Source organism: Rhinopithecus roxellana, chromosome 17, assembly GCF_007565055.1.
Source record: "Rhinopithecus roxellana isolate Shanxi Qingling chromosome 17, ASM756505v1, whole genome shotgun sequence".
In the NCBI taxonomy this organism is placed as follows: domain Eukaryota; kingdom Metazoa; phylum Chordata; class Mammalia; order Primates; family Cercopithecidae; genus Rhinopithecus; species Rhinopithecus roxellana.
Genome location: NC_044565.1, coordinates 23,268,609 through 23,292,165, shown reverse-complemented (window position 1 = coordinate 23,292,165; position 23,557 = coordinate 23,268,609). Strand labels below are relative to the sequence as shown.

The following is a 23,557-nucleotide window of genomic DNA, read 5'->3' as shown; positions in this document are numbered from 1 at the left end:
TCTATGAACTTAACTACTCTAGACACCTCATGTAAGTAGAATCATAGAGTATTTGTCCTTTTATGTCTGGTTCTTTCACTTAGCATAATGTTTTCAAGATTCATCCATGTTGTAGCATGTGGCAGAGCTTCATTCCTTTTTACGGCTGAATAATATTCCATTGTGTAATGCACCACATGCTCATCTGTTCAGCCATGCGTGGGCGCTTGGGTTGTTTCTTCCTTTCAGCTGTCGCAAACCAATAATGCTGCTGCGAACACGGGTGTGCAAATATCTGTTTGAATCCCTGCTTGCAGTTCTTTTGGGTCTATACCTAAATAAGTGGAATTGCTGCATCATATGGTAATTCTATGTTTAACTTCTTGGGGAACCACCATATCATTTTGCACAGTGGCTGTATACCACTTTACTTACCCACTGGCAATGCACACAGGTTCCATTTTCTCCACATTCTCCCCAGTGTGGCAGAAGTTTTAAATCTCTTCGTCATAGTGTACCCCCAGAGACTAGGGCAGTGCCTGGCACATTGTAGGTGCTTGAAAAGTATTTGTTGGATGAATGAATGGGAGGCCTTGGCCTCAGAGCAGCTGTACCTGGGAACTCTGCTACCTGAAGGTGGCACCCAGTCAGTAAGTGTCCTACCCACACGGGGTCCCAAGACCTTCCCATTCCAGTCCCTGTTCAGCTCTGAGACAACCATTTATTTGTTATTTATTTATTTATTGAAACAGGGTTTCACTGTGGTGCAGGCTGGAGTGCAGTGGCAAGATCATAGCTCACTACAGCCTCGAACTCCTGGGCTCAAGTGATCTTCCCACCTCAGCCTCCCAAGTAGCTGGGACTACAGGCATATGCCGCCTGGCTAAATTTTTTTTTTTTTTTTTTTTTTTTTTTGTAGAGATGAGATCTCACTTTGTTGTCCTCGCTGGTCTAGAGCTCCTGGCCTCAAGTGATCCTCCTGCCTTGGCCTCCCAAAGCCCTGGGATTACAGATGTGAGCCACCACCCCGAGCCAAATGTAAAAGTCCATCCAAGGCAAAGATAAGAGTCAAGAGGCCCAGAGGAATGGGACTGAAGTGTCAGGGGCCAAGGACAGCCCACCGTGGGTTTCCTGTGATCCTGGGGCTTGGCTATTTGGACCAGGGGTGAGGGATAGGGGAAGGGAGACAGGAGATGCTGAGAAGGACATAGCCTTAGGGAACATTACGGCTTCTGTGCCTGGTGCTGCAGTGAAGGAACCAGGAGGGGCTGGCGATTGGCCTAGGGGTTTGCTGTGTTTCAGAACTCCTCCTCCCAGGGCCTTCCCCTCACTCAGGCCAGACTTCTCACCCATTTCCACCCCTGCATCTTCGTTCAGGCTGTTCCCTGATCCCTTCCCCAGGAGCAGCATTCCTACTCCTCCTCCTTTCTTCCTAACCCAAGGTGCCTCATCTCTCAAAGCCCAGAGGAAGGTGCACATCCTCTGCAGGGCTTTCTCCACAGTTCTAAGCACCCTCTCTGCCAAGCCTCAGACCCCACAAGGCAAGGGTGGGGTGGACAGCATTGCACAGTATGTGCTGTGTACTGTGCGACAGGATGCCTCTTCAGCTCCAGCCAGAGCAGGCTGAAAGTCTGCCCACTAAGTGGCCTCCCAGTCCTCTCCCATTCTCCTGGCCCACAGTGAGAGGTGTGCAGAGCTGGAACCCCAAATGGTGTCCCAGTGGGTATGATCAAAGCAGACACAGCAAGGTGACACCTGGTCCAGCAAGGTAGCAGTGAGGGCCCCCCAGAAAGGGGTCTCATGGTTCTCTTGTCCCCCACCATCTGGATTAAAGGGTCCCCAGGTCCTGAAGAGGAACTGGGACTGCCTATCAGAACTCAGGGCAGCGCCTGTGGTCTGCTGCATGGCTGAGGGTCTGGGAAGTTGTCATCCCACTTCCAGTGTGGGCTCCCTCCTGCTTAGCCCTGCTGGGCTGGGGACACAGACCTGAGTTATAGAGCCTTTGTAGGTGTCACCACGTGGATGTGCTGGTTTGGGAGGCCTTGACCTACCCCAGAGGGCAGCCCCTCATGAGCAGATTCCGTTCTGGGCACACTTGTGTGTCTCTGGGCGAGGGGAGTGCTCACTGCTGCCTTCTCAGCTGCTGAGCAGAGGGGCTGCTGGGGAGGACCGTTCCCCCCATTAGCTAAACTACCCACCGCCACATGTCCTGGGCCTCATGTAGATCGAGTTGCCCGTGCAGGAAGCAGGCTCAGCTATGAATCTACCTGAGGGCAGAGCTTTCTGCACTTGTCTTTTGATTGGGATTCATGTTAAACGCCTTGCTTGCTCCTGGGCAGGCATCTATGGATGGGGACATCTGTGTCCCACTTGACAGTCTGCCAGGCTCCCTACTCTGAGTCTTCATAGGTCAAGGATGACTGCTTCCTTCTCTGAGGTATTCCCCCAGTCCCGACAGTGAGTTTTTATTACTGCTTGCCACATAGTCTGTGTTTTAAGTCTGGCCATTCCAAATTCCCCCTCCAAATTTGATGAGCAGTCTGCCCACTGTGATTGCACAATGCCGAGATGGGTGAGCAGAAACAGTTGTGCTTACGTGGGTGCATGGTTCTTTGTGATTTCTGCAGCTAACACTGCCATCTGCTTCATGTCCCGGGCTGGGTTCCATGTCTGTCTGAGATCTCGACCACCTTGTCTACAGCAGTCTGTGACCCAAGGTAGTAATTGCTTAATTGTCTATTAGGTTCGTGGCTCTCAGGGGCCAGAAAGTTGTATTCATCTTTCTATCCCGGACCTGCACAGGAAGTCAGTGGCCCATATGCATTTGTTGAATGGAAGGAATTTTAAACTTCTTGAAGTTTCCCTTTCTTACCAATTCTATATCTCAGCCCAGCCAGGAGCTGAGCCCTTAACAGGTCTGATGGGTTGGCCAATGGATGGGACTGCTGAAAAGTTTCCTAAGTCAAAAGTGGATTTTGATCCCCAAGGACACAAAGAAACCCAAAGGCTTGACTCAACCAAGTATCTGGAGTGCCTGTTGGTGAAAGGCCAGGCCCCATCACATGTGAGTCATGATCATGGGACCATGGGAAGGGGGTTTGGTGAGATGGGAAGAATGTGCATCATGAAACAAGGAAAGGACTTGGCGTGAACCAATGGCGATCAGGTGCCAGGAAATGAGGAGTGTGGCTAACTCAGAAATCTGTTCCCGAGGTCGGATTCCAAAAGAAAGAGGAAAAAGAGAAGGAAAGAAAGAAGGGAAGGAGAGAAGGAAGGAAGGAAGAGAGGGAAGAGGAAAGAAAAGGAGGAGAGAGAGCGTAGGTTTGGAAGCTAGATAAAGCTGGATCTGACAGGAGTTCGAGACCAGCCTGGCCAACATGATGAAGACCCGTCTCTACCAAAGATACAAAAGATTAACTGGGTGTGGTGGTGGGCGCCAGCAATCCCAGCTGCTTGGGAGGCTGAGGCAGGAGAATCACTTGAACCTGGGAGGTGGAGGTTGCAGTGAGCCAGAATCGCACCATTGCACTCCAGCCTGGATGACAGGGCAAGACTCCATCTCAAAAAAAAAAAAAAAAAAAAAAAGCTGGACCTGAATCCCCTTTCTATCTCTTTTAAATGTGGCTCTCTAGACACGATCTCTATCTCTATGTCCTAGTTTCTGCATCTGTACAAGAAGAATCAGATTAATGTATGTGATGTGTCCCACACTATTCTCGGCACAGTGTAGAGCTCACTTAATGTATTCATGCTGCAAATAATGGGGATTATTGTTACCATAGCTCAGGTCTTGGATGAGGTGTCAGTTTGGATTTAATGAACTTAAGCCAAAAAGAACATTTATTTAAAAACTTCTGGCCAGGCACGGTGGCTCACACCTGTAATCCCAGCACTTTGGGAGGCTGAGGCAGGTAGATCATCTGAGGTCAGGAATTTGAGACCAGCCTGGCCAACATGGTGAAACCTCGTCTCTACTAAAAATACAAAAATTAGCCGGGTGTGGTGGTGCATGCCTGTAATCCCAGCTACTCAGGAGGCTAAGGCAGGAGAATCGCTTAAACCTGGAAGGTAGAAGTTTCAGTGAGCTCAGACTGCACCACTGCACTCCAGTGGTGGGCAACAGAGTGAGACTCTGTCTCAAATAAAAATAAAAATGAAAATAAAACTTCCTAGTTCATAGAGTTGGGGTTGAATCCCAAGACCTCAGGAATGCTGGGAAAGGAGGGACTGGGGTTTCAGGAATAGGAAGACTGCCACTGGGCAGACGCAGTGCCAGCCTCCTTGTGTGACCTCCAGGTTCAAATCTCTCAGACAGTCTTACTGGCTGGCTGGGATCCTGTGCTGACAGCCCCACCAGGACCATGATGGAACTGGGGGAGTAGTAGTTCACCCTCAGAAAAGTGAGGTGCTGTCCAGAAGAAGGGAAGCAGAAGTTGCTGGACAAGCAGAACCGTTGACCACCGCATGTGAGAATCCCCCACCTTCCCACCTCCACGCCAGTGCCTGCTTAGGCCCTCCAAGTCAGCCCTCATGCACAGAACTGTGTAATTACTGTTCCCTCACCCTCCCCCATTCCTCAAATTCCTCCACCAATTTTCATTTCAACACACCATCTCCCTGCCTGCCACACCCAGCCCAGCCCAGCCTAGCCGGGCCTGAGCAGGAGGTGGCAGCTTTGCCCAAAGGGCTGCCCTGCTCTGAGGCCTCCTGCCTTCTGGTCCCTCCCTGAGAATCCCAGGCCAAATCCTCACCTGCTCTTCACAGAATTCCCTATGCCGTAGGAAACAGAACTCAGGCCAGTGCTGAAATCCCCATTTGCTTCTTCCTACTTCTGCCTTTTCAAAACCAGCTCTTCTTTTTACTTCGCTCTTGGCCAAATCCTGCAAAAATGTGTTCATGGGGAGGCCACTAGGAGACCTTGAGCATCGAGTACAAGAGGCTCCAATGAGAGGAAGACAGAAATACCCAGGGTTCCAGCCAGGCGAGGTGGTGCACACCTGTAATCCCAGCTACTTGAGAGGCTGGAGCAGGAGAATCACTTGAACCTGGGAGATGGAGGTTGCAGTGAGCCAAGATCACACCACTTGCACTCCAGCCTGGGTGACAGGGCAAGACTCCATCTCAAAAAAATAAATAAAATAAAGAAATACTGAGGGTTCCAGAGGCCCTCACAGTGTGAGGAGAGGGGCCTACCTGCCAGCCTTGCCAGCCCTTTCTGCTCCATGGTTCTGATGCAGCGATGGCATCTGCTCAGGGCATCTTAAAGGGCTTTCAGGTCTGAGGGGCCACACTTCAGAGGCCTAAGGTTTCATGGTGACCAGCTGCAGGCCTGAGAAGTGGGGGAAGCAGCCCCCAGGACTGTCCAGCCTGCATGACTCTGTCTTCCCTGCTCTGCTTGATGACTCCTAGTGCCCAGTGTCCTCCTGTCCTCACCCAGATGCATCTGTTCCATGAGGCACTGCTTGCTGCCAACCTCTCCCTTTCTTTGGTAAAGCTGGTACCTCCTGTGCCTCCTCCCCTTTCAGCTACCCATATGGCTAGAAAGCTCTGATCAATTAATTCCCACATAGGTGGTCAATTTAAAAAATTAGAAAACTTATTTTTTGAGACATGGTCTTTCTCTGTCACCCAGGCTGGAATGCAATGGCAGGATCACAGTTCATTCCAGCCTTGAACTTCTGGGCTTGAGTGATCCTCTCACCTCAGCCTCCCAAGTAGCTGGGTCTACAGGCATGTGCCAAGGGGCCCGGCTATTTTTTTTTTTTTTTTTTTTTTTTTTAATTTTTAGTAGGGATGAGGTCTCTCTCTCTTGCCCGGGCTGGTCTCAAACTCCTGGGCTCAAATGATCCTCCTTTACAGGCGTGAGCCACCATGCCTAGCCTCAATAAAAGAGATTTAATCACAGAGTGTCCACTTCAGAGGGTAGCTCTGAAGAGTAGATCCCTGTTGTAAGGCCTCCTGATCATTGCAGCTCTTGTCCCTAAGGGATGGATGGATGGATGGATGGATGGATGGATGGATGGATGGATGGATAGATGAGAGGGAGGGAGAGAGGAAGGTACTGATAGGGAGAGATTTGCAGTTATGATCACTTCCTCAGGGCCCCTTCCATCTTGCAGATGGCCACCTGCTCTGCCTACATAGACCTGGCTCTGGGGGTACAGGCAACTGGGCTCTACCAACCTGTGCATCATTTAAAAGTGAGCAAACAGCCAGGCGTGGTGGCTCACGCCTGTAATCCTAGAACTTTGAGAGACCAAGGCGGGCAGATCACTTAAGGTCAGGAGTTCAAGACCAGCCTGGCCAACATGGTGAAACCTCATCTCTACTAAAAATACAAAATAATGAGCCGGGCATTGTGGCACGTGCCTGTAAACCCAGCTACTCAGGAGGCTGAGGCTTGAACCCGGGAGGCAGAGGTTGCTGTGAGCCGAGATCACGCCACTGCACTCCAGCCTGGGTAACAGAGCAAGACTCCATCTCAAAATAAACAAACACCTTTTTTTCCTGATTAAAAACATATTTCTTTGTGTAAAAATTTATAAATGCATTTAGAAGAAAATATGATTCACTCTAATTATATGATCCATTTGTAACTATTAATATATAGTACATAGTTAAAAAAATTTTTATTGAGCTTAAAGTGTATCTAGTTTTGTGTCCTAATTATTTTACTTAACCTTCTATTGTAAGCATTTTCCACATCAATAAATATTATAATGTAATACTTTCTGGTCACATTCTATCATCATTGGATGCAGCATAATTTATTTAATCTACTTACTGTTCTTGGACATGTGGATAATTTTTATACTTTTTTGTGATTATCACAAGTGGTGCAATATCCTTGTAAGTAAAGGATGGCCTTTCTCTGATCTATTTCTCTGATAAGTTTTAGATAAAATCTTAGAAGTGAAATTCTGGGTAAAAGAATGTGAACTTTAAAAACAACTTTTTATTTTAAAATAATTTTAGGCCAGGTACAATGGCTCACGCTTGTAATCCCAGCACTCCGGGAGGCCAAGGTGGGCTGATCATCTGAAGTCAGGAGTTTGAGACCAGCCTGGCCAAAATGGAGAAACCCCATCTCTACCAAAAATACAAAAATTAGCCGGGCGTGGTGGTGGGTGCCTGTAATCCCAGCTAATCGGGAGGCTGAGGCTGGAGAATCACTTGAATCCAGGAAGGGGAGATTGCAGTGAGCTGAGATATCTCCATTGCACTCCGGCCTGGGTGACAAGAGCGAAACTCCGTCTTAAATAAGTAAATAAATAAATTAATTAAATAATTTTAGATTTATAGAAAGTTGCAAAGATAGTAGAGAGAGTTCCCATATATCTTTTATCCAGCTTCCTCTAACATTCCTATCTTACCTAACCAGGGTACATTTGCCAAAACTAATAAACTAATATTGGTATGATACTATTAAGTAAACTCCAGATATTTTGGGATTTCACTCATTTTTTTCCCATGAATGTCCTTTACTGTTCTGGGATACATTCCAAGATAGCATGGCCAACATGGTGTATTTAGGCATGTTGTATTTAGGGTGTGAATATTTGTGAGGCTTCTTAGATAAATATACACATACACACATATGTATGTATGTATGTGTGTGCACACATATGTATGTATGTATGTGTGTGGATGTATACATGAAAATTATATAAATGTATATTCCCACAAATAGCATTGATTGCAGGGGATGAGAAAAAGACTTTGCCAACTTAAAAGAGAAACGGCAATAATAACAATGTAGCTTTAGTGGGCATTAATTCATTGCTAATGAGTTTACGGATGTTTTCATCTGTTTGGTGGCCAGTCAGTTTTCTTTGTTTTTGATTTCTCAATCACCTACAGGAATTTTTGTCAGTGTTTAGATCTTTAGCTTCCACTCAAGGTGACACACAGCCAGAGTCAGGTGAGCATCTAGAAGCTGTGACTGGTGCTACATCCTACTAAGTCACTGAAGGGGCCATGGGGGAGGGCAGGCTGCCCCTGTGCTCCCTGTACAGACTTGGTTTCTCCCTTGGAGGCCTGCCCAGGGCAGTGGAACTCACAATGAGGCTCCCTGCTCGCTGGGGCAGGCCAGTGGCAGGGAGAAAACTCATTCTATTTTCTGAGCCCTAGTTTTTTCATCCATTAAATGGGCACCATTTAGGCCTGTTCAGGTACTGGACGGATGATCGTGAAGTCACCGTGTAAAGCATTGTACAAGTGAGTGATGGTGTTGTAGACAGCAGTGTGGTGAAGGGGACCGAGCAGTGCCTCATATGGAGAGCGTGGAGCTCAGTCCACCAACCCAGGTGGCAGGAAACACTCCTGAAATAAACTCAGCTCCAACTCTGAGCTCCCATGGTGCCTGAGAAGGTGGAAACTTCATCTTGGTCATTATTAGGCCCCATCCAGTGAGGGCCACCCCGGAATCCAGGAGGCTGCCCAGAAATGTGGGCAGGCAAGGGGCCTGTCACTCTCAAGGGCCTCATGAGGCTGAGACTCTGCCCCCAGGCCATTTTGGGGGCCTTTGTGCCCAGTTTGAGGGGGGTCCCATGTCCAGGGCTGGCCTCCTCACCTCTGTGTCCTGCCCCTCCCAGAGAGACATAGTACAGGCCTCTGCCCTCTTCCCAGTTCCCAGTTCCTCCTCCCCTCTGCATTCTCATTTTCTCCCAAGACTCTTCCCTCAGAGTCTACAAGGAGCCCAGATACTGGAACAAAGGGGCAAAGGAGAGAAGGGACTAGGGTGGCTTCTACCTGGTCCTGAAACTCAAACGTCCCTGGCTGGGTGCGGTGGCTCACGCCTATAACCCCAGCACTTTGGGAGGCTGAGACAGGTGGATCACGACGTCAGGAGATTGAGACCATCCTGGCCAACATGGTGAAACCCCATCTCTACTAAAAATACAAAAATTAGCTGGGTGTGGTGGTGCGTACATGTAGTCCCAGCTACTCAGGAGGCTGAGGCAGGAGAATCACTTGAACCTGGGAGGCGGAGGTTACAGTGAGCTGAGATCGCACCACTGCACTCCAGCCTGGCGACAGAATGAGACTCTGTCTCAAAAAAACAAAAACAAACAAACAACATGTCTCCTGCAGCAGGGACACCCAAAAGAGGACAGGTCCAAGACCTTCTTGGAATGGGAGGAGGAGGAAAAATGCAACCATTGAAACACACATGAGTATCCAAGGAAATAATCTGGCCACACGGAGAAGAAATACGAAGAAGATACAGCCTCTTGTCCAAATGGCACAGACCTGCCGTGTGGCCTCTGACAGGTCACTCATCGTCTGGGAGTTTACTCAGTTGTGCAATGAAGGGGAAGGTTCCATGACCTCTGAAGCAGCCCGGCTCTCCTGTCCACGGGCTGCTACCACCTCGGAGGGCGCGAGGTTTGCTTCTGGTGTTCAGGGCCTTTCCCAGTCACTGCCTTACCAGGACACCCTCACCCATGTCAGGCTGGGAAAGGGCTTTCTTTACCTTGTCATGCCTTGCTGTGGCCTGTGGTTGGTGTAATCTGTGAGGCCTTTTGTAGCTCTGCGTAATCATCAGGGTGAGTGGGAGCTAGCTCTGGGTTTGACCTAAGGCCCTGATGTGTTATCTCCTTTAATCCACATAACTGCTTGATGGGCTGGGCTTGTTGTTTTCATTTTATGAAGGGGAAAATGGGGCCCAAAGTTGTTTTCCCACGGTGGCCTGGTGGGTGAGGCAGCGCTGGTCCCATTCTCAGACTGAGCTCCCTGGCCTTCCGGGTTGTGTCCCCTCTGTGGGGCAACTATCCAGGGATGAGTGTGTGACCATGCTTAGAACCAGCCTGGGAAGACTTTCCCCAGGGAGACTCCCCCAGAGGCCTGGAGGGGTGGAGAGAGTGTTGGGAGAGCACAGAGCCCCTGGGGAAGAGGCTTCTCTGGGAGTTGGAGCAAGCATTTCTCTGAGTGCTGGGATCACTGGCTGACCTTAAGGCCCAAGACTGCCAGCATGCCCGCCCTGCAGAGAGTTGTAGCCAGAAACAGCCACCTGGCCAGTTGCATTTGTGCAAAGGAAGCCCATGGAGCCCCAGCCTGCTTCCTTTATGGGCTGGGGCAGGGTAAGGGATATCTGAGTTGGAATTTAGTGTCTAGAGGATCCATACCCACACTTGTCATTCACCACCCAAGGGCAGGGACCCACTTCTGGGGCTCATGACCTAGAGGACAGGCCAGACAGCCTGGAATGATACAACTCAGGGTGACACCAACAAGCCCCACTGGCCACCTTGTCACCTCCTTTTCTTCACTCCCCCCTCTCGAGTTACTCTTCTAATTTCCACCTTGTGACCCTCCAAAGATGCATTCCACCCAACTTTCCGACTGAACTAGTGGGGAAATGGTACTTTCTGTATCCAAATCTTAGCAGAAACCAGATTTGGGGTTATATTGACTAAAAAATCATTTGGCGCCACTTCTTTTCATTTGTATTTATTAGGCCCCTCCTAGGTGGTAATGGGCCAGGTAGAGTGAGAGTACAGTAGAAACCCAAGATGTGAAATTATACAGGAAGGTCAACCTTCATTTTACAGATGGAGACATGATAACCCAGAGATGTAGAAGACCTCGCCCAAGGTCACGCAGCTACCTGGCCAGTCTTGGGTTTGGAACGTGAGGTTCCTGCCTTTCAGTCCCGTGCTCTTTCAACAGCATCTTACACAACTTACAGAATGGTGGAGGAAGCAGGAATCACACCTGCAAAACAATGACGGAACCCTGAGGGGGCAGGGCTCCCATTGCTGATGACTTCCCACCCACAGTGACTGCCAGTGCCTTTACGTTGTTTACTTAAATGTGCTTGTCTGGAAGTTGTCATTTTCTTTTGAGACACTGGGAATTCCCATAATTTTACAAAAAAGTTTAGTAAAACTAAATTTCTACATTTTTGCCCAATTTTTTTTCCTTTTTTTTTTTTTTTTTTGAGACAGAGTCTCACTCTGTAGCCCAGGTTGGAGTGAAGTGGCTTGATCTCTGCTCACTGCAACCTCCTCCTCCCGTATTCAAGTGATTCTCCTGCCTCAGCCTCCTGAGTTGCTGGGACTACAGGTGTGCGCCACCATGCCCGGCCAAGTTTTATATTTTTGGTAGAGACAGGGTTTCACCATGTTGGCCAGGCTAGTCTCAAACTCCTGACCTCAGGCGATCCACCTGCCGTGGCCTCCCAAAGTGCTGGAATTACAGGCATGAGTCACCTTGCCTGTCCCATTTTTGCCCAATTTGTATCTCCTCAGTGTATGAGTGTGTGTGTTTTGTGGGGTGCACTCCGTTCCTATAGGTTGGTCTGATTTGGGACTCTCTCTGTGTGTGCTTTGATGGGGGTACAGCAACGGGAGATGGTGGGAATAAGGCATGGAGAGGCCGTATTGTGCCATCATCCCTTACCAGGACACTCTGTGCCTGGAGGGGGAGGGGGAGGGGGCTAGCGATGCCAGGCTGGGAAGGGGCTTTCTTAACCCACAAGTGTATAGGCCTTGAAGGCCATGACTTAGGGTCATTGTCACCCATTCATTCATTCACTCAAATCTGGAAAGCATTCAAAAAATAATTTTTAAAAATCACCTCTGGGGAAAAGTCTGGTGTCAGGTTCAAAAAGGATTTATTTCATACCCAGGGCCATGTCTGGGTTGTGTTCTCCGCTATCCAGGAACCCAAGGGCTCTCATTCAGCCTCAAGGGCTGTGGAAGTGACTCCTGGTAGGTGGCTCCAGCACTGACTCTGGGCCCTCAGGGTCGAGGTTGCCATGAAGACTGTGGTCCGCATCACCTCCTGCCCCAGATCGGATTGGAGGGAGCCAGGTGAGCATGAGGAGGAGGCACTGTGGAGCTGGGCCTGGCTTCCAAGGAGAACCACAGGAAGACCAAAAATCACACTGGGATCTCATGGGAGGGCAGCACTGGGTCTGGAATGGAAGCCTTTGCCCACCCGGCATCTACATGGGCCACGCGGCCGGAGGGTTGGGCCTTCCAGGGCCACACACCTGGGAGGGACAAGGCTGGGTGCGGTTGGATCACATGTCTAACTTGTGTTCCTTTGAAGCTGTGAGTTGGACAGATTTTATCTTGCTTGTTTTGACCCTCTGTGAGCTAACAGCTGAGGGTGGGGTGGGAAAGGGGAGGACGGAGAGCAGTAAGCGTGCTGGTTCTTCTTTTGGTCTGTTTAGCAACTTCCCATGACTTTTGAGCAAGGGACAGGTGTAACCCCTTGCACCCTGAGGTGTGCAGTTGTCTACATATGCCTGTGGCCTCAAGGCCATGTAGAAATCATCCCTGGTTCAGCCAAAGCAAATTCACTGACCACGGGGGAAAGAGGAGGGAACATTAAACAAGCATCTCTGCCTGGCCTTCCACTCACGTGGCCATGAGGCCCGTCATTCAGCACGCTGGGCACTGTGAGGGGCTTCTGTCTCCTGTCTCCGTCACACTCCACTCCTTTTTCCTCCATGGCTCAGCAAGGCCCACATTTTCCCAGTGAAGCCACAGAACCACAGGGAGAAACCCATGGACTTGGCCTCTCTCCCTAGGCGAGTGAAGTTGGTGGTAAAGTCTGTTGGCAAATTCAAATAGTACTTGCTACAGTCTTTTCCTCAAGTAATTCTGGGTGCTTTCCAAACTTACCAATTTCCTGAAGTACATGGGAGGAGGCAGGGAAGCTTCTCGGGGGAGGAGCAGCACCAGCAGGGAGGCCGAGGGGCAGCAGTACAGATGGCAAGTTAGGTGACGTGCAAGAAAAGGTGGGTTGCAGGCCGGGCTCTTGCTCTCTGTGGGCTCCATTCAGAATCCCCCACTTCACCTAGGACACTCTGGCCTCCATCCAGGCATCACCGCCATGAGATACAGTCAAATCCTTCATTAAACACCTGCCTCCACATCCCCTCCAGACCCTTCTCTGTCCTCAGAAGGAGCTCTGCCCTTCAAGGGAGGGGCTGGGGCTTTGTAACTTTCTGTGCCTCTGGTCAAGGCTGATCCTCCTTCCTCCTGCCTGAGGATCCAACCTTAGCCTGGAGCGATCCCAGAAGAGTATGGGTGTGGGAGGTTGTCAGGCGTGTGACCCACAGTCTGCTCTGGGACCCCTGCCCCAGGAGCTCTGGAGGGCTGTCAGACATAACTTGTTGCAGGGAAGCTAGTTGACAGAAGATGTTTAACAGGAGTGTGAACGTGCCATCAGCCCATGCCCCGACCTCCAGGAATAGCGTAGCCTTACGGTTCTGTGCCCTCCTCAGCCCAGGGACTCTTCACCCACCCAACATTGTCATTACCCAAAACTATTTCACCTCTGCTCTAAATAATTCCAAAATCACCATCCTCTGATCCCAGCCTTCTTCCTGTCCAGAGTTCTCATCCACAACTCCTGCCACCCCAGGGTGAATGGCAAAGCCCTCCACCAACATGGCAGCCCACAAAGGACCAGACTGGAGAGAAAGAAAATGAGTTCCGTTTCACTGATCAGATCTGAAAAGTATACATTGGGCAGGGCCATCAGGTGTTTGGGGAGCCTTTTGAGGGCCCTGCTCACGGCAGAGCTGGGGTCGGGGTTCAGATCCAGATGTGCTCATATCGTAACAGTTCCTATGAGCTGATTGTTAAATCTTTAGGAATTTCATGAACCAATGGTTAAACCCACCCGTTATGAAAAATTAAATTATATAAACTTACCATTAAATGAATTATATTAAGGCAAAAATAATAAATTTTCAAAAACCATCACTTCCTAATAATTTTTTTTCTTTTTCTTTTTTTTTTTTTGGAGACAGAGTTTCACTCTTGTTGCCCAGGCTGGAGTGCAATGGCGCAATCTCGGCTCACGGCAGCCTCTGCCTCCCGGGTCCAAGGGAGTCTCCTGCCTCAGCCTCCCGAGTAGCTGGGATTACAGGCATGCACCACCATGCCTGGCTAATTTTGTATTGTTATTAGAGACAGGGTTTCTCCATGTGGGTCAGGCTGGTCTCGAACTCCCGACCTCAGGTGATCCACCCACTTAGGTCTCCCAAAGTGCTGGGATTACAGGCATGAGCCACCATGCCTGGCAATAATTATATATTTTATTATTCTTTTAAGATTATGTACATCTATTATGCCTGTAGAAATACTATGTAATGTTGTGTTACTGTGCTTTTTCCCCAAGTCTGCATTCAGTGACATCATATTGGTGGATTGAAATCAGCCATAGTGGGAATACTTACACCACAGAAATGGGCAGCAACCACCACAAATCAGGGGTTTATTCATTATTTGGTTGACTATCTAGACTTAAGAAAGTTATGGAGAAAATGCTAATAATGCACATTAAACTTAAATGTATGTTTTGCCAATGGCCATTGCATTGTGAATGGCACAGAAAAATGAAGCAAATATTCTTCCAGTATTCAAAAACTATTCTCTGCTTCAGTAAAGAAATTGCTAACACCATTGACAAACAAGTGAAGTTCTGGTCAGGTGCAGTGGCTCTTGCCTGTAATCCCAACATTTTGGGAGGTCCAGGCGGGAGAATTGCTCGAGGCCAGGAGTCCAAGACCAGCCTGGGCAACATAACTAAACCAGTTCTCTACAAAAAATAAAAAAGTTAGCTGGGTGTGGTGTGCACTAGCTGAGGCAGGAGGATCTCTTGAGCCTAGGAGTTTGAGGTTACAGTGAGCTATGATCATTCCACTGCACTCCAAGGTCTGGGCAACCCATTCTTCAAAAAAAAAAAAAAAAAAAAAAAAGTGAAGTTCCAACATCTGTCTTTCTGGTTTCACTTTTTTCTTGCTAGTTGGTACAAACAAAAATATCAGTTAACATTCATGTTGGAACTACGTTCATTTGTCAGTTACAACTGTAGGCTGGCTATGGATTCAGCAGGTTGGCAAAAATCAGTGAAAGCATTCTGTAAGACCCAAATGGCTATGTGCAATTTACAATACAGGGTAGTATATATTTTTTATTATTTGTAAATTATTAGCCATCCTTTATGTCAATAAAATTTATCATAAATGTATGTATGTGTATATATGCATGCATTTTCCCCAGAGAGCTCATTTTTAATTAAACATCTACCAGCATACCACTGGACAGGTTGCCTTAGGCTGATGAGGAGTGACCAGAGATTTGACTCTTTGGAAAGATTCCCAGAAGAGGGTGGGAATCACTGATGGAAAGAGGCTACTGAGGAAGTTGGAGGGGCCTCAGGTGGAAGGATTAGCCTGGCTAGGCACAGAGTCCCTGAAAAGGGATGTAGGAGTGAAGAAAACCTGGGGTAGGGTGGAGTGGGAGATCGCCATTTCTCTGCCAAGTAGGACGCAAGCCATCTTCTGCAAGCAGGAGGTGGAGAAGTGAGGAAGGGTGAAGGTTTGGCCTGAGTAGTCAGTGTGGGGCCAAGAAAAAGGACCAGGGAGGACGAGGAAGACTAAGGAGAGACTGCAGAACACATGTGAAAACCAAGAGGACGGCAGGCCTGGCAGGTGGCTCACGCCTGTAATCCCAGCACTTTAGGAGGCTCAGGCAGGCAGATCACCTGAGGTCAGGAGTTTGAGGTCAGCCTGGCCAACATGGTGAAACCCCATCTCTACTAAAATTTTTAAAAAGTAGCGAGGCATGGTGGCGGGAGCCTGTAATCCCAGCTACTTGGGAGGCTGAGGCAGGAGAATCTCTTGAACCCGGGAGACAGAGGTTGCAGTGAGACGAGATCACACCACTGCACTCCAGCCTGGGCGACAGAGCAAGACTCCATCTTGAAAAAAAAGGTGGGGGGGACCGGGCACGGTGGCTCACACCTGTAATCCCAGGACTTTGGGAGGCTGAGGCAGGAGGATCATAAGGTCAGGAGTTGGCGACCAGCCTGACCAACATAGTGAAACCCCATCTCTACTGAAAATACAAAAAATTAGCTGGGTGTGGTGGTGGGCGCCTGTAATCTCAGCAACTGGGGAGGCTGAGGCAGGAGAATCTCTTGAACCCGGGAGGCAGAGGTTGCAGTGAGTTGAGATCGCATCACTGCACTCTGGCCTGGCTGACAGTGCAAGATTCCATCTCAAAAAAAAAAAAAAAAAAAAAAAGTAAAGAAAGAAAACCCCAAAACCCAGAGGACAGCAACCAAATTACAGCCACGTGAGCAAGAGGGTCGAGTGTAACCAGGTGCAGCACTAGGCTAAGCCCCATGGTACGGATTGCTTGATTAATCTTCCAGGACAATCCTAGGAGGAAACCAAGGCTTGGAAGAATTAAGTCATTTATCCACAGCTTGTAGCCAGTTAGTGGCTGAGTCAGGAGTTGAATTTAGGCAGCCTGGCCCTCTTGACAAGGCAAAAGACTGCACAGAGGCACCTTTCTCCTCAGCAAAGCTCCCCCAGATGATGCAAGTTCAAATGCTCCAGGACAGAGATTGGCAGGGCAGACGTGGCTGCTTGTCAAGGGCTTGTGGTCTTCCTCACAAAGCCTTACAAAGCAGCCTCACATCTCCGGCCTCCCCAAATGTTCTTGCACCTGATGCTCTTAGCACCCCATACTGTCTGTTGAATCTAATTATAATGAATCTAGGCTTGCATTTTTAAATATCTTTGTTATTTTACCTTCAGAGAATTCATTCTTACTGTGTTTTTAAATAGTAAAGTACGTGACAGATTGGAAATTTGCAAAACAGATCCTGAGCCGTAGAACATTTGAGAGGCAGGGTCCTAACGTGCTATTCTAATCACGTTGATCCGCTGCTGGGAGCCTTTAGTGATCCCTACTGGCTACAGCAGTTTTCCAAATAGTAGGTGGGGATCAATTAGTGGGTTGGGAGATTAGTTTTCAGTATCATTACCAGAGTTAAAAAAGAAGTGGCTCCAAATAGAAAATACCAGAATATATTACTGCATAGTAAATACATTTTGTTTTAGCTACATGTATTTTCATGCATATGTGTACTGGATTATGATGAAAAATGTCTTTCTTACTATGAGCACAGTAAAAAACTTTTTGTTTTTTTTTGGAGAGAGAGTCTTACTCTGTCACCCAAACTGGAGTCCAGTGGCATGATCTGAGCTCACTGCAGCCTCCACTTCCCAAGTTCAAGTAATTCTCCTGCCTCAGCCTCCCAAGTAGCTGGGATTACTCCCGAGTAGCCATCACCACACCAGCTGATTTTTGTATTTTTAGTAGAGACGGGATTTCCCCATGTTGGCCAGGCTGGTCTCGAACTCCTGACCTCAGGTGATCTGCCACCTCGGCCTTCCAAAGTGTTGGGATTGCAGGCGTGAGCCACTGCGCCCGGCCAGAAAAGGGCAACTTTGAATGTGGCTCATCTGCAGCTAAAGACAGCACTGCCAGGCCTGACATTCAGAGCCATCGAGGCAGAAGCAATTGCTGAGGAAGATCCGGCAGTGCTTCACGGGAAAGGGGTGAGGACAGGCTGGGCTAGAGGATATGCAGGTTATGGATGAGACCAAAGGCCCAGAAACACCAGGACTTTCATGCTTAGACTGTACCAGTGCTGCAACTCGGAGAGAAGCTGGGCCTGGCAGTCCCTCGTGATAGTACCTTAGAGGAGGGAGACCCTGAGTTTGCTAGGGAAATCAAGGGAGACTTCCTGGAGGTGGTAGTGTCTTAGTTGAGTTCTCAGCATTTGCCAGGAGAACAGGGCTGTGGAGAGGGCTCACCTGGCTGAGTGGCTTGTGAAAAGGTACAAGAAAACCTGTCCTGTTTGGGGAACTACACGCCATTTTGTGTACGTAGAGCATGAAGTAGGGAGGCGGACTTCATGAGTCTTGTTGGATGTCAAGATTTTATTTTGGGATGAAGAGCCATGGGAGAATTTTGAGCAGAAGAATGGCATGAGCAGACTTACATCTTTGGAAGATGACTCTGGTGACCTGAGGAGGGTGGATTAATGGAGAGGAGGCAGGAGGCAAGGAGACGTGTAGGATGACTGTGGACCTTAGCAGGGTGTCCTGAGGCCAGGGTGTGAAGAGGCATGGAGGTGGGAGAGACTCAGGAGGAGGAGCTGAGGGCACTGGTGACCCACCAGTCCAGGTGGGGCCATGAGAAAGGGGCGGAGGTGAGGAAGGCCCCTGTGTCTATGACTCTGAGGGCTGGCTAGATAGCAGTGTCATTGCCAGATAAAGAACACAGCAGGCCAGGTGTGGTGGCTTATGGCTATAATCCTGGCACTTTGGGAGGCCAAGGTGGGAGGATTGCTTGAGCCCAGGGGTTCAAGACCAGCCTGGGTAACATAGGGAGACCCTGTCTCTACCAAAAAAGAAAAAAAAAAAGTTAAGAAAATTAGGCAGATGTGGTGGTGCGTACCTGTGATCCCTTCTAAGGTGGAACTGGAGCTGAGGTGGGAGGATTGCTTCAGCCCGGGAGGTCAAGGCTTCAGGGAGCCACGGCACTTCAGCCTAGGTGACAAAACAAACAAAAAACACAGGAGGCAGAGGGTGTCTGGTGAGAAGAGAGAACGTTCACTGTTGAAAGTGGACTTGCAGGCAGACATGTCAGGTGGGCAGCTGGGGCAGCAGGGAGAGAATGGGTAAGCGGTGCAGAGCGGGGCATCCCTGTCCTGGAGAGTGTACAGAATGAGGGGGAATGGACTGTAGGCAGAGCCTCAGGGAGCCACATCTGTGAGTATCCAGGGAGAGAGGAACCCACAAAGGACAGAGGGGAGTGGTCGTAGTGGTGAAGACCCAGAAACTTGGGCCACAGAAACCAAAGGAGCAGAGAAGACCTAGGAGGAAAGCAGCAGTGCGAGGGCTTCAGAAGGTCGGAGTCCTTGAGGCTGAGAGGGCCAGACTGCAGCTTCGGGGAACCGCCGATGTCCCTGGCAAGGCTGACGGCAGAGGGCGGTGGGGCTTTGTGTGTGAATGGAGGTAACACCGTGAGGCAGAGTGTAAGCAGGCTGCCCTGGACCACGCCGCACCATGTGCAAATTAGAAAGGGGCACCCCTTCCTCCAGGCAGATCCAGCCCCTTGTTGTGGCCCATAGGCTTGGCAAGAGGAGTGCAGGCTAGGCCTCAGCCTCCACCTGCCCCACAGCGGGGCATCTGGGCACCTTGGCCCTGTGAGTGTGGACCGACCCTTCTAGAAACTGTCTGGGAAGGAAGGCGACAAGTGGTCATTGACCAAGGAGATTCAGGATCATGTGAGGGTTTTCTTTTTTATGATGTGAAAGTCTTATGCGTGCTGATTTGGATAAGGGCAGGGAACCCATGGAGAGTGAGAATTTGGAGATTCAGGAAAAGAGAGTACAGGACACAAAGTGGGAGAGTGGGACACGAGGTGGGAGGGTGCAAGGCTGGAGTGGCTGCCCTGGGAGAGGCCCGTGCTATAGGGGACTAGGGACACTGAGCCACAGTCGGGACTGCCTGTCCCCAGCGACTAGGGGTTCCAGTGCCCAAGACTCAGGCCCATGCAGACTGCCCAGGAGTGCTCCAAGAGCTGAGCACACTAGGCTGGGGAGGGTCTTGGCACAGAGCCTTTGCTTACTTATTATTTACTTTTTACTATGGAAAAATTTCAAACACACCCAAAAGTAGTGAGAAACTCAAATAATCCCTCTTAGATCTATTTCCCAGCTTTAATAATGATTAATATCGCCAATCTTATTTTATGGAGCAGTATTCTGTGTTTGTTTGTTTGTTTGTTTTCCAGGACAGGGTCTCACTGTGTCACCCAAGCTGGAGTGCAGTGGTGTGATCTCGGCTCACCACAACCTCCACCTCCTGGGTTCAAGTGATTCTCCTACCTCAACCTCCCAAGTAGCTGGGACTATAGGTGCATGCCACCATCCTCTGCTAATTTTTGTATTTTTAGTGGAGACAGGGTTTTGTCATGTTGGCCTTGAACTCCTGGCCTCAAGCGATCTGCCCACTTTGGCCTCCCAAAGTGCTGGGATTACAAGTGTGAGCCACCATGCCTGTTCAATGTACCAGTTTTGAAAGCACCTTTTAAAAAACTTAAAAAACTTATTAAAATTTTAATAGACTTTATTTTTAGAGCAGTTTTAGATTTCACAGCAAAACTGAGTGAAAGGTACAGAAGTTTCCTATTTATTCCCTATTAAAAAACTTTATTTGGAAATTATTTTTATTTTTTATTTTTTTGAGATGGAGTCTCACTCTGTCGCCCAGGCTGGAGTGCAGTGGCTCTATCTTGGCTCACTGCAACCTTTGCCTTCCGGGTTCAAGTGATGCTCCTGCCTCAACCTCCCAAGTAGCTAGGACTACAGGCACCTGCCACTACACTCGACTAATTTTTGTAATTTTTAGTAGAGGCAGGTTTTCACCATGTTGGCCAGGCTGGTCTCAAACTCCCGACCTCAGGTGATCCACCCACCTCAGCCTCCCAAAGTGCTGGGATTACAGGTGTGAGCCACCGTGCCTGGCCTATTTGGAAATAATTTTAAGCTTACAGAAAATGGCAAGAACAAGTTTTCTTAATTTGAAATAACTTTTTCTTATTAGAGGATATATTTACAGAATATCTGTAGAAGAGAGTTAAGATCATTCATGATTCTACTACCCCAAAATAACCACTGTCATTGTTTTGGTGCCTTTCTTCCCAGTCTTTTTTCTGTGTTCACAGACACAGTTTCCATTTTACCCAGAGACTATCCCAATCCCCCCAAGACGTCCTATCCTGTGTGTCCACGAGCCCTGACTTATTCTCAGGACCTTCACTACCCACATCCCCCTCAGATGGTTTGCCTTTAGCAACAAAAATTAATCCAAGATTCTGGTCTGTGGATGCCCTCGTTCCCTGGTTTCAGGGCTACTGCGGGTTTCCCCTGTAATACTCCTTTCATGTTTGTTTTTCTCTGGTGACACTGGCTGATGTCTGCTTGGGGGAGTTGCCTGAGGCCCCTTGGGCTACCATCTTGCCTGGAAGCCTCCAGTATGCCCTGCACCTCCTGTGCTCATCCCTGAGTAGCTGGGTTTGAGTCCGTCTCTCTCACTCGTCTGTGAACTCTGTGAGGGTAGGGCACAGGTCTGATTCATCTCTCAAAGTGAGGCAGCGTTGGCCTCAGTAAGTATGTATGGAATTGAATCAGCCCACCTATTTGGCATTGTCCATTCCTGTCTATGCCACGGACTCTCTGAGTACCTGACACTAATTTACAGCCATGAGCATGGTGTCTGGCACACAATAGTGCTCAATAAATGTGTGTGGATGGTGCACCCAGCCGCCTGGAGATTTCTATACATGTAAGGGCTCTCCTGTTTTTCCCTTTCTCCCTCTCCTGTCTCTCCCACATCTTCTGGATCACTTTGACATGCCAGAGGGAAGGTACCCCCTGTCTGCCGCCGCCCCCCATCTTCTGTATGTTAGGAGCAAAGCTAGGTTGGCAGTTGATTGAAAAGACTCAACTTCCTGCGCTGAGGATATTTGATAGGTTTTAATTGCTCACAATACTAGTAATCATTAGAGACAATTCAAACTATTTCCAGATTATTTCGAAGCTGCCTTTGAGGTATTTAAGTTGGACAGAGGCCCTCCATGTGTTCAGCTCTAAGCCAAGTTTCCTGGTGTCATTAGAAGCCCACTTGTAGTTGGAGATTACCCAATCTGTATGTTTTAATTGCCTGAATATTTCACTAATTGCAGGGGTGTTTGTCCAAAGTGGCTTAATGTCCCCAAAGCTGTCTGGACCTGTGTTACAAGTCCCACTCCCAACCTCAGTTAAGTGGAGGGGACCCTGAAGAGGGGATGGGAGGAAGGGAATCTGCATAGGGTCTTGCCTTAAAGCCAGCCTCTCTTGCCAGGCAGGGCCCTGGGCCTCCGTGGCAGGGATGGGGCAGGAAGGGATGAAGGCTTGGTCTAGGGTGGGGGCACCAGCAATTGGGGAAAAAGGCAGAAACCCAATTCAGAGGGCTGGGCCCTGAGGAGGCGACTGAGAAGGCCTTCAGGACATCTTAGTAATCTTCATATTTGATTGAAAGATAAAAACAGGAGAGAACCAGTTTTGGCAAAGTGGACTTCTAGGAGTTAGTCAGCAACGTGCTCTCGCCAACTCTTGGTTGGTCCTGGCCTTGACCCCAGGCCTGGAGGCTTGCAATGGCATTGGGGCCAGGACCACTGCTCCCCAAACACCTCTAGGACCCCCCACGGTTGGGACTCGCATTAAGCATTTTGCTGCCTCCTGACAGCAAACTGGATTTGGCTGGTGAGCTGTGCTGGGCCACTTCGGTTAGAGGGGTTCTGAACTAGGGGCAAAGCAGGGTAGGAGGGAGACCCAAACGGGAAGGAGAGGTTCTGGAACAGTGGCAAGCTGGGGAAGGGCTCTGCAGGCAGGAGAGCTCCGTCCTTCAGCAGCGACACTGGCCTACTGGGTGAGGCATGTGGCAGGAACACTCATGTTGAGGAGGTTTGGCAGGGACGAAGATGGAGGTCCAGTCAAGGTCAGGCTGTCCTGCCCGGGTGCCCTTGGCCATGACTGACTGTGGATGCTGGGTGGTGCCCGCATGGTCGGAGCAGGCATGGGTGATCTGGGGCTTTAGGTTTGGGGATAAGGAAACTGCAGGTGCCTTGGATTTCTGAATGTACCTTGCTTTGGTCAAAGCCTACCCAACTTTGATCTGAGTTTCTGACCAGATTTTTGTCCAAAATTCACCTCTTCATGTCTCTTTTCAGTTTGAAGATCTGGTGCCATAAGCCTACTGATGCAGAACGCTGGAAGCAGAATGCGGTTAGGGACGGTGCTCGGAGGAGCTGTGCCACCAACCCCACACATACGCCAACCCTGGGCCGGGGGCCTCAGATGGGTGGGGGGCCCCAGTCGTGCAGGAGAGGGGCAGGCAAATGGGAGGGCCTTCATCTTGGCGGCCATGGCCAGAGGTGAGGGGTTGGGGGGTCGGGAGATGGAGGCCTCAGTCCCTGCCCTCACCAGGTGGCAGGGAGCAGGAGGCAGGCTGACCCACTTAGAGACTGGCTCCTTTCAAAGCAGCATGGTTGTGACGGGGTGCAGTAAGTGGGTCAGCCTGCATATATCCATGGGTCTTAAACTCTTCAACACTTGGCTGTTAAACATCTAGATCCTGCTTTCATTAGCTTGTAAGCCGTGGCCATGGGGACCTGCCTGGTCTTCTGAAGCAGCAAGTGTGCCCAGAGGCTAACAAACAGCAGGTGCCTCAAATAAATAGGATTTTAATACTCGATGTAAATGTGGGTGCAAATAAATACATGAAATGAAAGATGGGATCTGAATTATATGTGCAAGTTACACAATTGCTCAGCTGTTTTGCACTGAGAACTGTAGCGTGATTGTGGGTGCCGTGCGTGTTTCCCAGGTGCAGGGTGTGTGTGTGTAGTGTGGAGGAATGTGTTTTTGTGGACGGACGTGTACGTGGTGTGTAGTAGGGAGCATGTGTGTCTGCGTGTACGTGCATGTGAATGAAGAGAAGACTCCACCACCGGACTGGGTGGGGACAGAGCCAGCTACTTAATTTGCAGGGTCCCAGTGTGAAGGAAAAACATGGGCCGTCATTCAAAATTACCAGGAATTTCAGGACAGCAACAGCAGAGCATCACACCAAACTGGGGCCTTTCTGAGCGTAGGGCGGGTCTCATGCCCACGGAGGAGTGCACCTCCTTGTCTCCCTCCAACCTCC

General features: G+C 49.4%; 1 long non-coding RNA gene across 3 annotated transcripts in view; it reads left to right on the top strand.

Annotated features, from left to right (window-relative positions):
* The window catches only part of LOC115894356, a 31,449-nt gene extending 8,235 nt beyond the window's left edge, over window positions 1-23,214 (top strand). The window contains exons 1-3 of one of the 3 annotated variants that reach the window (XR_004054468.1): window positions 901-3,043; window positions 11,645-11,795; window positions 22,581-23,214. This is a non-coding gene — a long non-coding RNA (uncharacterized LOC115894356). Of the gene's footprint in view, window positions 1-900; window positions 3,044-11,110; window positions 11,276-11,644; window positions 11,796-22,580 lie in introns of those variants that run through there. The other 2 variants (XR_004054470.1, XR_004054469.1) reach the window with 2 other exon arrangements.
* Window positions 23,215-23,557: the final 343 nt, after the last annotated feature.